Raw genomic sequence first — 15,982 nt, 5'->3', positions numbered from 1 at the left:
GAAATCTAGGTGATTGTCACCCAGCTTTTCTAGGAACTGATATAAAGTCTAAATCCAATGTTATAACCAGTTTCGAGGACGTGTTCTTCAACCCCTCAATAATTTCATCTGCTGCTCCTCGGATCCTTCTGGCTCTTTTCCATACGTTCCTGTATCAGGGAACTTCTCCGCTTTTCCTCTAGCTGCGTTCTCCCTCCCAATTCAAAATCTCCATCCCCTCCTCCAGCTGTCAGGATGCTGAAGGCAGTCACCGTGGGCTTCCCCCTGGGAGTTGTAGTCTTCCAGCCACCATCCCTCCCTATATAACAGACTGAGAATTCCAGGCAGCGGAACTACATCTCCCACAATGCATTGCAGCAGGCTTGTCCCTCAGCGCATTGATTGGCCTGTGGTCCTTAGGAATGATGTCATTACAAGAAAGCAGAGAGAGAGAGAGAGAGAACTCCAGTGCATTCATTGTGCATGGAGCCGAGGACACTGCGCTGACAATACAGCATTGTCCCTATAGGCAGGAGCCTCCTCGTCGCCCCATGACCTGCTGATCCCATCTCCTTACGCCCCGTTCTTCTCGTCGTGTATGCATCCCACTCAAGGTGAGTCATGCCCGGCTTTGTCTCGGAGCGTTTTGTATGCAGGGATGCTGCTAAGTTGTCAGATGCCACCGCTGCTCCCTGCAATGCCGTGCCAGCCTCTGCTCCTATTTTTTTCCGCCTTCGCCAGGCGGAGAAGTATTTGGCTGCAGGGAACGGTGCCAGGAGAGCGGCATCTGGATATCCTTAGGCTGTCACATTGTTATTATTGTGGCTGCGTGGTGGTACCCAGAGGGGGCACTTACTTATGGTCAGGCTGTATTTCACGTGTCAGGTATAGTAGGTTGGCGGATTTATATACCGGGTCAGGATGATGATGCTGGTGAGTGCTGGATGATATATATTGTGGGTAGTTAAAGGGGGGTTCTGAATCCACATATGGACTGGTATGCAGCGGATGTGGGGGTAGTACTATATATTGTACTGGGCACACGTGGCGTTTGGTTATCACAAGGATATGACTGGCATGATGGATCCGTTGGCACAATCCGGACTGCTCTAGCTTCATGGACCGGACTTAAAGGGGGGTTCTGAAACCACATCCGGACTCAGCTACTCCCACATTTTAGGTGTATTACTATGTCTGGTTCTGGTCGCACTTGGCTTCTGTTTATAATGGAAATTTGACTGGCATGATGGATCCGTTGGCACAATCCTGATTGCTGAAGTTTTATGGACCGGACTTAAAGGGGGGTTCTTAACCCACCTCCGAACTCAGCTACTCCCATACTGTATTACTATATCTGGTGCTGGTCACACTTGGCTTTTGTGCATAATGGAAATATGACTGGCATGAATGATGCATTGGCACGATCCTGACTGCTGTAGCTTCATGGACTGGACTTAAAGGGGGGTTCTGTATCCACCCCCATGATGAAGTTGCACACTCAATGTATTGCTACATCATGTACTGTTCACACTTGGCTTCTGTTTATACTGGCGGGCATGATGGGTCAGTTGGCACAATCTTGGTGCACCACAGTTAACCATAATGTGACCACACTAACACCTACAATCTTGTTAGTGTGGCCGCAGTGTTTGGTTTTCGGTGGTAACACTTTATAATAACATATTGAAATTTACATTTTTTACTAAAAACAAAGCTCCGCTTCTTCCATAAGATACTTAGTGTGTAAGTCAATGTCCGACCCTTTAAGAAGATGTGAACTAAACTAGATACTCAATTAAACCAGAGGTGTTTGGCACTCATCAGTGCTGACTACTGGTTACCTGAGTTGGGCTACTGAAACATATAAGTAATTAGCCAATATACCAAAAAAAAAAGAAAGCTGTACCGACTCCTGGAGGAAAAACCTTGCGTGAGTCAATGCCCGACCCTTTCATAGGCCGCCCTGTAACATGAGTAGCAGGTAAAGTAAACATCTTTCCAAAAAATCTTTCCCCGGCATTGTATTGGTGAATTGGTCACATCGCGACCCTATTGTTTGTTTGCAAAAAATTTGAGCACTAATTTTATAATTTTTTTTTCATGGTTGTTGCAGTCTCACGATCAAGATACGACCTCACTGATCTGTGCTACCTAATATGTCACAGGGCGTCAATGCTAAAATCATAGTCTATCCAAAATCTTTGGGTTTTTCGGTGCTCCTTAAAGGGGTATTAGGCCGGCGGCACACGTGGCATTTTGAACCCGTTTTTGGGCCGTTTTTAAGCAGTCCGTTAAAAAAACGCATGCGTTAAAAAATTAAGATCATTGGTAAAACTGGTCAAAAAAGGATGCGTTTTCAAAAAACGCATGCGTTTTTTAACGGACTGCTTAAAAACGGTCCAAAAACGGGTTCAAAACGCCACTTGTGCTCCGGCTAAACTCCTTTGTGCTTCTAAGTTTGTGTTCACACCCGGTCATAAGATTTAGGGAGGGGGAGGGGCTACATAAAAGGGGGCGTTACAAGAAAGGATATAGAAAAAGGGGGAGTTATAGGTGAAAGGGGCTAATAAAATGGGGGGCATTATAGGTGGGGGTTTAGGCAAGGGAGGAATTCTTAGGGTGGTGGTACACGTGGCATTTTAAACCCGTTTTTAAGAAGTCTGTTAAAAAACGTGTGCGTTTTTGAAGACACATGAGTTTTTTTGAAAACGCATCCAATTTTTGACCATTTTTGTCCGTTATCCAATTATCTTATTTAAGATAATTGGGAAAAACTGTCAAAAACGCATGGGTTTTTTAACAGACTGCTTACAATGGGTTCAAAATGCCGCGTGTGCCACCACCTTTACTTGATGGGTCACCTAAAGGGGAATTTTAAGGAGGACCACAGGGGAGCAGCTTCAGGATATACCATATCTGCTTCCATATAGATGTAGCAGAGCTGAGATTGCTGCTATGCACAATTTATGTTGATTATCTGTAGTCAGAGCATCAACAAAGAGCATAAAGAAAACCATTAAATTGCAAGTTCAGCTCTGCTACACCATCTCTATACATTGCTTTGTGTAGATAAACAAACACTGACCTACCCTCCCCCCGCCTCCCGTTCCCTCGAGCATCAGCCCCCGAGATCTAAATTTTTATTTTTACATTGCATAGTTTGAATGCTTGTGCGCTGAAAAACTTTCGCAATATATGAGCAGATCACAAAAGTCACATAATAATCATAAACATTCTATTATTAGATGTAGCTGAGCTGAATTTGTTGTAGGGTTCTATGTCAAATCGCATACTGTTTTATCATACCCAACGACATACTCGTCGCTGCTGTGCCGGACATCTTTGGTATGAAGTCAGACTTCATAAAAATTTAAATATATATATATATATATATATAAAATATTCAAAAAGATTCAAGCACGTTCATTCTGACTGGAAATTTTCGGTCTGTCTCAAATATTTTTCCAAAATATTCAAGCCGGCTGCGCTGCCCAAGGGTGAAATCCTAGATGGAGAAAGGAATTCATTCAAAAATATTCCTGGTTAACTTTTAAAACTTTTAAAATTTTTCACCAATTTTGAGTTATTTTAGGTCGTTAATCTCTAGTCACATCCAAAGCTGCATTCGAAAATTATGCTGGTTGCCTTTGGAGAAAGAAAGTTGGCTTCACCCTGCTGTTACTTAAAGCTTCACTTTATTTGTAACTTTATTTCTAGTACCCACAATGCACTTCTGTCTATTTAAAGGGGTGTTAGTACATCTATAAAGTGGTAAAGAGGACTGCAGTACCAGACTCAGCCACAATGATAAAAGTGGCGCTGTTTCGCAGTGATGTGGGATTCTGCAGTATAGATGGGACATGTCCTCTCATCTTTACAGAGCGAATCACTAGTATTCTCATCGTTTGGACCCCACTAATCACTTGTAGTAACCAGAAAACCCTTTAAACATATATTTGTGTCCTTCTTAAAGGTGAAGCTGGATAGTTGAGTTTATTTTTGGCAGAAATGCTGAACACAACATTTGTCTTTCTTTGGAATATTTCTGTAGACGGCCCCAAAAAAATCTGCAACCAATTAACCCCCCGCAGGCTGCGTTGTTGAATAATCTTCCTCTTCCTGGCCATATGGTGGGAGGCCTAGAGTTTAATGAACTTTGCGGTCACCTAAGAAGTCGCGTTCCACAGAAATTTTAGGATCAGGACGGGGCTTTCGTCTAAGTTCACATCAAAAACTAAATTCAGAAGCCTGTTGGATTCATTTTATAAGTCACAAATGCATTGTGGGAAGACAGTCAAACATGGTGTCAGACAATGGGCGGAGCAAACTGTTTGTTTTGAAGGGCGACCAGCATGGCAACAGAGAAAATGCAGAGTTTTTCCTTTTCCATCCTTGAATCCCTCTCCTCAAAAACATAAAATTGAAAAGGAAGGCCCCTATAATGCAAACTAACACAAGCTCCACCCCCTTACTGTGCGTTGGTTCTGCAAAAACGGGATGAACCCCCAATTATTATAAATAAACAGTGATATTGTCGCCCATAGCAACCAATCAGATCATTGCTTTATTTTTATAACTAGTAAACAGGGCCGGCACTAGCACTATACCCGGGCAAGTGCAGGGGCCCAGAGCTGCTGGGAGGGCCCATATAAGGCTGTACATAAGGAATTTGTGGGGGTGAGGGGGGCTGTATATAAGGATTCCATGAGGGTGAGGGGGGCTTTATATGAAATACCCATGAGGGGGCTGTATATGAAATACCCATGAGGGGGCTGTATATGAAATACCCATGAGGGGGCTGTATATGAAATACCCATGAGGGGGCTGTATATGAAATACCCATGAGGGGGCTGTATATGAAATACCCATGAGGGGGCTGTATATGAAATACCCATGAGGGGGCTGTATATGAAATACCCATGAGGGGGCTGTATATGAAATACCCATGAGGGGGCTGTTTGGGATGATAAACTAGGGAATATTTTAGGAAACAGGAGACTGTTTTAGTTTCTGAGTTTTTAAAGGCCACTACATGAGTTCACTGCAAAGGTGCCCACCTTGGTTACCATGGTTAGAGCCCCAGTGACGGCTGCCTCCTCTATCAAAATGGCCGCCACTGTTGTGTATATGACGTAGCAGTCGTTGCTATGATACGCAATCGGTTTCATGTAACTGTGGGGGATGCGCTAGTAAAACGACATTTCTAAATTGAGTAACCAATTCATCAGACTGTGAGGTCTATCGATCAGTGCAGAGGACAGCGCTGCTCGGCAGGGAAGATTCCTGGTACGTGGTAAGCAAAAAAATTCCCACCATTTTACTACCACAAAGTTTACTTCAAAAAGGTTTTTGCAAATTTTTATGAAAATTTCCTAAGAGGTTCATAAAATATTTACATGCGGTCCCCTACTTAAGGACATCCGACTTACAGATGACCCCTAGTTACAGACGGACCCCTCTGCCCCCTGTGACCTCTCTGGAAGCTTTACTATAGTCCCAGGCTGCAATGATCGGCTGTAAGGTGTCTGTAATGAAGCTTTATTGATAATCCTTGGTCCCATTACAGCAAAAAAATTTGCAAATCCAATTGTCTCTAGGACAAAATAATTTTTTTGTCTGGAACTACAATTATAAAATATACAGTTCCGACTTACATACAAATTCAACTTAAGTACAAACCCAAAGAACCTATATTGTACATAACTCAGAGACTGTCTGGACTATTTTTTCAAATAAATTATTTTGCCAAATGGAGCAACCAATTTGTCATATTTATCAAATCTTGTATTTAAAAAAAATACAAAAAATTTAAGGAAGTTCTGTAAAGATTTGTAAAAATTTAAAAGGGTATTTTAAAGTAATATTAGTTTTAAAAAGTAGATTAATTTTAGGCTCTGAGAAAATTTTTGTAAAATTTGTGAAATTTTGTGTAATTTTTAAAAATAATTTTGTAAAAAAAGATGTTATACAAAATAAAGAAATAAATGACACCACTACGCTTCACATACAGCATGTGGATGTAATGGCGGGCAGTTTGCCCGCTTAAAACCGACCCACTTTGTCCATCTCTATGATCCAGAACCTCCGCAAAAAAAAAAAATCAACCTGTGGAGGATCCAGATTGTCCGCACAAAATACGGGTCTCATGTAACTCCTCATAATAGTCGACAGGGTTAAGGTGGACTTGTTATAAGCTCATTGGGGGACATTAACCATTGGCCAGCATTACAGTTTTGTCCCTCCCCCAACAAATTATCAGAACGGGAGAGATATTTGAGATTTTACTGTCTGTGGCGTAACATATCTACACTGACACATTGTAACAAATTCCTGCGCTGATAACATTTGAATGTTTGTGAAACTCATCACACAGTTCTGAATTTGGCTCTGCTTCTGCTCATGGCTCAAATAGGGGTTAATGTCATCCCCTTTAATAACCTGATGTAGCCTTGGAGGAATTTTAATGTCCAACCCCTCAGCATGTCACATGATGCAGTTACTATAAACAGGATTTCTTGCAAGGACTGGGCAGGACTCCTAGCGGGTGGGGGCTTGAAATGAGTGGTGTCCATATCTCCGGAGACTCAAGAGATAAAGAAAAGATAAAATCATAACTTATCCTGCATGTGGAGAAAAGTCATGTACAATACTACCCTCAAAAAATGAATTTAAAGGGGCTGTCGATTAGAAGAGTCCTTGTCCACACATCTTCTTAAGATCCCTCTTTATTAGTACATTGGAGGACCCAACATGTCCATGTAATTGATGGTCACCCATTCACTTCAATGGATGACATGTAATACCACATTTGTCCTATAGTGGCCACTACAGGAGAAATGTGCAGCTTTCCTTGTCTGAAGAGCTGATTGTGGGGATTTCCGGTAATAAAGACACAGCAATCAGATAATCAAGGTATGCAAAAATAATCATGATGTATCGCTATAATTAATGGGGTGGGGGGGTTGAACTTTATCAACCCCCAACAATCAGCTGTTAAAAGTATTACCAGAATTGCTTCCTTTTCATGACCAGTTTGCAGGTCCTATAATAGGGCATTAATATTTACCTCCAGAGAACAGTGGTAAGAACTCTTCTTGCTGTAAAACTTCTTATGTCATCCTGTTACAACTTTCATTTTTTTGGTCTTAGGGCCCCATAAAGTATTGCAATTAGAGTCTCTATTTTCAGCCACAGGGTCACCAAAGCTTCTTAGATACGCATAGGCCAAGTTTTCTTTGACTCCTCCTCTTTTCCTCATCTACGGTAGCCTGGGAGGAAAAAAAAATTCCAAAACTGATGCAGGGAAAACATTACACATGAGAGTCGCCCCCATCGTCTTGAGATGTACAGTAAAGCAGATGGATAATATTAGTTTACTTGAGACACCAGTCACATGACCTTGTACAGTTCCCGTAGACCATGTTTCCTGCATTCTAATTGTAGCTATTCAGGAAACTCCTCCGTAACATAGTGATTAGTGGGTGAGCTAGTGGTGAACCACACACAACATTTAGACAACCTCAGGAAACTTGTGGTGAACCAGCAAAGAAGATGACACTTGAGGTGTCACCCTGAAGCCAACACTATAATCCCCATCACTTAAAAAGACGTTACGAATCCTACTCTATCCATGTTTAGAAAGCTGAGGTGGAGACAACACTCCTGCTCACTGTCCTACTAGATCTGTCTGCAGACTCAATTTAATTTCTACTCCATCTATGGCCATTCAAGCACGTGGGTCTTCTAGGCTGAAGGCCGTATTTGTACCTGTTCCTAGTAACCACGTTGAGATCAGTGGGAGTCTAACACCTTCACCCTACAACGATCAGATGCTTGCTGTAACCTCGAGAGCTGGTAGCCGGTGGTTCTGTCCAAAGGCTTCAGCCTAAGGCCAAAACGACAATGAAAGGTCATCAATATCTGATCGTTGGTGGTTATGACACTTAGAACCGCCGCAACCATCAGACCATCGACCATCAACACAAAGAATGGCTTGGGAAGAACAGCTCTGTTTTGCACATAGTGGCCAAGCCAAGAAATTGTATCTAAGCTCCCTTTAAAGAAAATAGGTTTAATGGGAAACAGAGGTTTCAGGTTAATGAGAATTGAGTTGTAGTGCCACATCTTGTCCACAGATATTCTTCTGGATCCATTCTCTAATTTGATACTAATTACAATGGTTGTCTAGAACTGTTGATCAATTCTTTGGTTTGGTGCTCAAGGAACTGATAATGATGAGATCATAAATATCAAAAATGGCCACCTGCCCTAAAAACCCTTTAAATATAACCTCAAGTTTTCGTTAGGTAGAGTTGCAACATGTCTCCTGTGAGCACTAAAAATACAGAAGGATGAATTATGTCCTGCTTTCCCCAAAATTCAAAAGAATGTTGATGGTCGTAGGATCTTGTTAAAATCATCAGTTTTCTGAAGTTCTGTCACCATGTCTAATTTCTAGCGTCTAGGGGTACCCAACATCTTTCCTCAAGCAACCCCTACAAATCCAATTTTAAGTATTAGAAAGGTCAGAACTTGCAGAGTTCCTTCACTTGTCCTCTCTTTATCCTAATATTATGACCTCTGGGTATGTGAAGTCTCCCGTAGACGAATGCCCATCAACTTCTGAATGTTGAAATGACCAATGGCAAGAACTCAGGAGAATTTGGCTCTTGGCGGTTCCATCATTTTGTAAAAAGTCCAAGATGCTGAAGTTTTTGGACTTTCTTTCGAAGTCTTCAATGTCTTTGAATTGGAAACCTACTGATCATTTCTTAACAAAAATCCCAGTAGATGTTAGAGCTTTGTCTACTGTCTTCTTGTTCCAGCTGTGAGAGTTTTTACAGGTATTTTTTTAAAGACCTACAATGACTTGGTCAGGTGGGTCAAATCAGCACAGAAGATGACCATCAAAAAAGTAGATGATTTGACCTTAATAAAATCCATCAGTTAAGATGGCAGGCCAGAAACGTGAAGATCAAAGAAACGGTGTGAGATGTTGTAGAATATTTTTACATATGAAAGTTACTTGAATTCTCTTTCATTTTTCATCACTTGAAAAAACAAAAACAAAAAGTTCCGCTTTGTGATCTGTTGAAAGTCTTGCAGCGCTTTGCTCTGTCAGATTCATGTACACTGCAGCAGATGACGACGTGGATCTGAGAGATGTGATGTTAGAAGCCTTGTGCTGAGCCGGTAGCGCGGCGGTGGCTTGTAATGTTACCTGTCTGCATTTTATGTATAATTAAATGATACAATGTGAGGGGGGCGGGGGTTATGAGGATCTGCAGGGTGCACACACCACCGACAAGAGGGTTTTACAGAGTGTGCTCTGATTTCTTAAAATGGTCTCAGATCCTTCCGGGGAATATAATTCTTTTCTTCTTAAGAGGCCTAGTATGCAGGTTTGGCCAACCATCGGTTTGCCGAGATACAGAGCCACTGAGGTCCTGATTTTGATGTTGATAATTACTAATTCGACCTAAGCATGCCAATGTCATACAGCAATGGTCATGAAGAGATAGAATTGTCCTTTATGCCTGGGTTCTGACCTGATTATGGAGCACATGTGGCTATAAGATGGCCCAAGAAATGCAGTAGAGGTTGTGTCTTGAGTGACTTTCGAGAAAACTCTGAAAGGCCGGGATTCTGACATTATTATAGGCTTCTCATGACATACTTAGAGCTCGTGGTCCATCAATGATCAAATAGATTAGGGCTAGGCCAGTGGTGGAGAACCTATGGCATGGGTGCCAGTGGTGGCACTCTGAGCCCTCTCAGTGGGCACTCAGGCTGTTGCCCCGGCACAGAATTCACCAGACAGGACTCAAGAGACCCTCCTGCAGGCCCACGTGACACACTCAGCATTATTTTAAAGTGAAGCACCTGGGTCCACCTGAGACTGCAGTTATAGAAGGTGTGGACATGGTCAGATTTTTATTGGAGCCATTGAAGCTCCTGCTCTTGGCCCCACAATTCTTCCTCATCAGTGAGTTGTCAAGGGAAGCTCCAATGGCAATCCAAATTTTCCCTCCTTCTGTCAACGATATTGGGCATTCGGTCTCTGAAAGGTTAGCCATCACTGGGCTAGGTTTTTAGAAAACCAAAGTGTCCTCCTATGGTCACATAGAACCTCATATGGACTCAAGTTCTCATGTGAAATGGGGCTTATCCAAAATACATTCAGTTCATGATGGTTTCTTAAAAATGTTCAAAAATCCTTATGAGGAGTATTTCAGCTATGTTATAAAGTCTTGGCGATGCAGCGTGGTCCCAGATTATTATGAAAATGATGGAACTCAAAACATTGCCATGTCCAATGGTCATGCAGAGCTGGATCCTCCACTTCATGATCTTCAGGACCCAGATTTTGACTGGTTTTCCAGAAATCCAAAATATCCGCTCATGGACCCAAGTAACCTATTATTGCCTAATGTAAAAATAGGTCTTCTCCAACAAAAATCTGCGTGTACTGGCTTTGTATGATTGGACTAACACATAAAAGGGTTCTTCCCAAACTTCTGTGAAGCTTGTAAAACACAAACATGGTCCATAGGGCCCAGTAGTGGTAGGTAAGGGTGGATCTAGGTCTTCATAAGATTCTTGGATTCACCTGTAGACCAACTTTTTGACGGAAAATTGACCTTCCCCAAACATATGAGTGAATATGAGGTCTAGCATGTTGTGTAGAGTTGGATTGATCCATACTGTCAACTAAGGGTGGACTTTTATCTTCCAAAATTTGGATATGTTGGAAATTTTAGGCTCTTATAAGATCTAGAGCTGTATGGCATGACTGGCCAAATTCCTATATGGTCCTTACGTGTGTTAACAACACATGGCTAGGAGATTTGGGACAGGCCTTGGTTATGCACTCCCAAGCAATAACATCTTCGGGAAAGTCTCAGTGACATGTCTCAAGATGTTTTTACAACCGGAGAACATGAAGATTCAAGGACGTCTTATTTACTGATCTCTGTAATGTTATTAGATGAAAGTGGTAACGTTTACCCAGGAAATTATCCATGAAATCTTATGTTTGAAGTCTCCACTAACATTACATTGTGTGTCCTGTCATCATCATCTTCATCTCCCAGGATTTACTACAATTATCCCATGTCATCAAAGAGCATGTATTCTATAGCGCCTGAGGAACAGAAAGAGAACATTTGTACTGTGTGTATTATATAGTATGTATATACAGCAGCTGTGCAAGAGCTATATTATTCTCTATGTATTTATTATTGTCTATAGGGGGCAGTATTATAGTAGTTATATTCTTGTACATAGGGGGCAGTATTATAGTAGTTATATTCTTGTACATAGGGGGCAGTATTATAGTAGTTATATTCTTGTACATAGGGGGCAGTATTATAGTAGTTATATTCTTGTACATAGGGGGCAGTATTATAGTAGTTATATTCTTGTACATAGGGGGCAGTATTATAGTAGTTATATTCTTGTACATAGGGGGCAGTATTATAGTAGTTATATTCTTGTACATAGGGGGCAGTATTATAGTAGTTATATTCCTGTACATGGGGGCAGTATTATAGTAGTTATATTCTTGTACATAGGAGGCAGTATTATAGTAGTTATATTCTTGTACATAGGGGGCAGTATTATAGTAGTTATATTCTTGTACATAGGAGGCAGTATTATAGTAGTTATATTCTTGTACATAGGGAGCAGTATTATAGTAGTTATATTCTTGTACATAGGAGGCAGTATTATAGTAGTTATATTCTTATTTCTAGAGGGCAGTGTTATAGTAGTTATATTCTTGTACATAGGAGCAGTATTATAGTAGTTATATTCCTGTACATAGGGGGCAAGATTATAGTAGTTATATTCTTGTACATAGGGGGCAGTATTATAGTAGTTATATTCTTGTACATAGGAGGCAGTATTATAGTAGTTATATTCCTGTACATAGGGGGCAGTATTATAATAGTTATATTCTTGTACATAGGGGGCAGTATTATAGTAGTTATATTCTTGTACATAGGAGGCAGTATTATAGTAGTTATATTCTTGTACATAGGGAGCAGTATTATAGTAGTTATATTCTTGTACATAGGAGGCAGTATTATAGTAGTTATATTCTTATTTCTAGAGGGCAGTGTTATAGTAGTTATATTCTTGTACATAGGGGGCAGTATTATAGTAGTTATATTCTCGTACATAGGGGGCAGTATTATAGTAGTTATATTCTTGTACATAGGGGGCAGTATTATAGTAGTTATATTCTTATTTCTAGAGGGCAGTGTTATAGTAGTTATATTCTTGTACATAGGGGGCAGTATTATAGTAGTTATATTCCTGTACATAGGGGACAGTATTATAGTAGTTATATTCTTGTACATACGGGGCAGTATTATAGTAGTTATATTCTTGTACATAGGAGGCAGTATTATAGTAGTTATATTCCTGTACATAGGGGACATTATTATAGTAGTTATATTCTTGTACATGGGGGCAGTATTATAGTAGTTATATTCTTGTACATAGGGAGCAGTATTATAGTAGTTATATTCTTGTACATAGGGGGCAGTATTATAGTAGTTATATTCTTGTACATAGAGGGCAGTATTATAGTAGTTATATTCTTATACATGGGGGCAGTATTATAGTAGTTATATTCTTGTACATAGGGGGCAGTATTATAGTAGTTATATTCTTGTACATAGGGGGCAGTATTATAGTAGTTATATTCTTGTACATAGGGAGCAGTATTATAGTAGTTATATTCTTGTACATAGGGGCAGTATTATAGTAGTTATATTCTTGTACATAGGGGGCAGTATTATAGTAGTTATATTCTTGTACATAGGGGGCAGTATTATAGTAGTTATATTCTTGTACATAGAGGGCAGTATTATAGTATTTATATTCTTATACATAGGGGGGCAGTATTATAGTAGTTATAGTCTTGTACATAGGGGGCAGTATTATAGTAGTTATATTCTTGTACATAGGGGCAGTATTATAGTAGTTATATTCTTGTACATAGGGAGCAGTATTATAGTAGTTATATTCTTGTACATAGGGGCAGTATTATAGTAGTTATACTCTTGTACATAGGGGCAGTATTATAGTAGTTATATCCTTGTACATAGGGGGCAGTATTATAGTAGTTATATTCCTGTACATAGGGAGAAGTATTATAGTAGTTATATTCTTGTACATAGGGGGCAGTATTATAGTAGTTATATTCTTGTACATAGGGGGCAGTATTATAGTAGTTATATTCTTGTACATAGGGGGCAGTATTATAGTAGTTATATTCTTGTACATAGGGGGCAGTATTATAGTAGTTATATTCTTGTACATAGGGGGCAGTATTATAGTAGTTATATTCTTGTACATAGGGGGCAGTATTATAGTAGTTATATTCTTGTACATAGGGGGCAGTATTATAGTAGTTATATTCTTGTACATAGGGGGCAGTATTATAGTAGTTATATTCCTGTACATGGGGGCAGTATTATAGTAGTTATATTCTTGTACATAGGAGGCAGTATTATAGTAGTTATATTCTTGTACATAGGGGGCAGTATTATAGTAGTTATATTCTTGTACATAGGAGGCAGTATTATAGTAGTTATATTCTTGTACATAGGGAGCAGTATTATAGTAGTTATATTCTTGTACATAGGAGGCAGTATTATAGTAGTTATATTCTTATTTCTAGAGGGCAGTGTTATAGTAGTTATATTCTTGTACATAGGGGGCAGTATTATAGTAGTTATATTCCTGTACATAGGGGGCAGTATTATAGTAGTTATATTCTTGTACATAGGGGGCAGTATTATAGTAGTTATATTCTTGTACATAGGAGGCAGTATTATAGTAGTTATATTCTTGTACATAGGGAGCAGTATTATAGTAGTTATATTCTTGTACATAGGAGGCAGTATTATAGTAGTTATATTCTTATTTCTAGAGGGCAGTGTTATAGTAGTTATATTCTTGTACATAGGGGGCAGTATTATAGTAGTTATATTCTCGTACATAGGGGGCAGTATTATAGTAGTTATATTCTTGTACATAGGGGGCAGTATTATAGTAGTTATATTCTTATTTCTAGAGGGCAGTGTTATAGTAGTTATATTCTTGTACATAGGGGGCAGTATTATAGTAGTTATATTCCTGTACATAGGGGACAGTATTATAGTAGTTATATTCTTGTACATACGGGGCAGTATTATAGTAGTTATATTCTTGTACATAGGAGGCAGTATTATAGTAGTTATATTCCTGTACATAGGGGACATTATTATAGTAGTTATATTCTTGTACATGGGGGCAGTATTATAGTAGTTATATTCTTGTACATAGGGAGCAGTATTATAGTAGTTATATTCTTGTACATAGGGGGCAGTATTATAGTAGTTATATTCTTGTACATAGAGGGCAGTATTATAGTAGTTATATTCTTATACATGGGGGCAGTATTATAGTAGTTATATTCTTGTACATAGGGGGCAGTATTATAGTAGTTATATTCTTGTACATAGGGGGCAGTATTATAGTAGTTATATTCTTGTACATAGGGAGCAGTATTATAGTAGTTATATTCTTGTACATAGGGGCAGTATTATAGTAGTTATATTCTTGTACATAGGGGGCAGTATTATAGTAGTTATATTCTTGTACATAGGGGGCAGTATTATAGTAGTTATATTCTTGTACATAGAGGGCAGTATTATAGTAGTTATATTCTTATACATAGGGGGGCAGTATTATAGTAGTTATAGTCTTGTACATAGGGGGCAGTATTATAGTAGTTATATTCTTGTACATAGGGGCAGTATTATAGTAGTTATATTCTTGTACATAGGGAGCAGTATTATAGTAGTTATATTCTTGTACATAGGGGCAGTATTATAGTAGTTATACTCTTGTACATAGGGGCAGTATTATAGTAGTTATATCCTTGTACATAGGGGGCAGTATTATAGTAGTTATATTCCTGTACATAGGGAGAAGTATTATAGTAGTTATATTCTTGTACATAGGGGGCAGTATTATAGTAGTTATATTCTTGTACATAGGGGGCAGTATTATAGTAGTTATACTCTTGTACATAGGGGGCAGTATTATAGTAGTTATATCCTTGTACATAGGGGGCAGTATTATAGTAGTTATAATCTTGTACATAGGGGGCAGTATTATAGTAGTTATATTCTTGTACATAGGAGGCAGTATTATAGTAGTTATATTCTTGTACATAGGGGGCAGTATTATAGTAGTTATATTCTTGTACATAGGGGGCAGTATTATAATAGTTATATTCTTGTACATAGGGGGCAGTATTATAGTAGTTATACTCTTGTACATAGGGGGCAGTATTATAGTAGTTATATCCTTGTACATAGGGGGCAGTATTATAGTAGTTATATCCTTGTACATAGGGGGCAGTATTATAGTAGTTATATTCTTGTACATAGGGGCAGTATTATAGTAGTTATATTCTTGTACATAGGGGGCAGTATTATATTTTATAGAATAGTTATATTCTTTTGTATTATATTTATCTATGAAGTGGTTTTTCATGTGTACTTACAGTGTTATATAGGAAGGATTACTTTGGATATTGATATACCCTTTGGCTGTAGATGCTGTTTGTGGCCTCCTCTATCAGTCAGTATTGAGTTATCATTGATAATTATCTGTCTTCCCTTAGGGTTCACATGTAGTAAGTACAGAAATAGTCTTATGAGGGCTCCTGGCAATGTCCTTTAGCTGCTTGTGGTGGCAGATTGTGGCTCTTGGTGTTGGGGGTTGGGTTCTCCTCTCTGATGACACAGACTGGATACACAGCGGCTGCAGCCAATGTTCTCCGTATACACAGACATCCCCAGTTCCTTCCTCGCTCTGCGCCTTCACCTTCTGTTCTCCTCCAGTCATTTCCTCTCTGGGATCTTTGCTTTCTTTTCGCTGGCGTCATATATAAGATATTATATTATATTGTCGGCTGCTTATAGGAAGGACTTTTCCATAT

The 15,982-nt window shown here is 39.4% G+C and overlaps 1 protein-coding gene across 3 annotated transcripts in view; it reads left to right on the top strand.

Annotated features, from left to right (window-relative positions):
- The first annotated feature begins 400 nt into the window (after window positions 1-400).
- RAB30 (RAB30, member RAS oncogene family) overlaps window positions 401-15,982 on the top strand; it is an 88,926-nt gene continuing 73,344 nt past the window's right edge. Inside the window, exon 1 of one of the 3 annotated variants that reach the window (XM_072133997.1) lies at window positions 401-593. The gene's annotated coding sequence lies outside the window, so the exon portion shown is untranslated. Of the gene's footprint in view, window positions 594-5,154; window positions 5,273-15,982 lie in introns of those variants that run through there. The other 2 variants (XM_072133996.1, XM_072133998.1) reach the window with 2 other exon arrangements.

The sequence above is a fragment of the Engystomops pustulosus genome, chromosome 2, assembly GCF_040894005.1.
Source record: "Engystomops pustulosus chromosome 2, aEngPut4.maternal, whole genome shotgun sequence".
Classification (NCBI taxonomy): Eukaryota; Metazoa; Chordata; class Amphibia; order Anura; family Leptodactylidae; genus Engystomops; species Engystomops pustulosus.
This window is presented reverse-complemented; position numbering and strand designations above follow the sequence as displayed.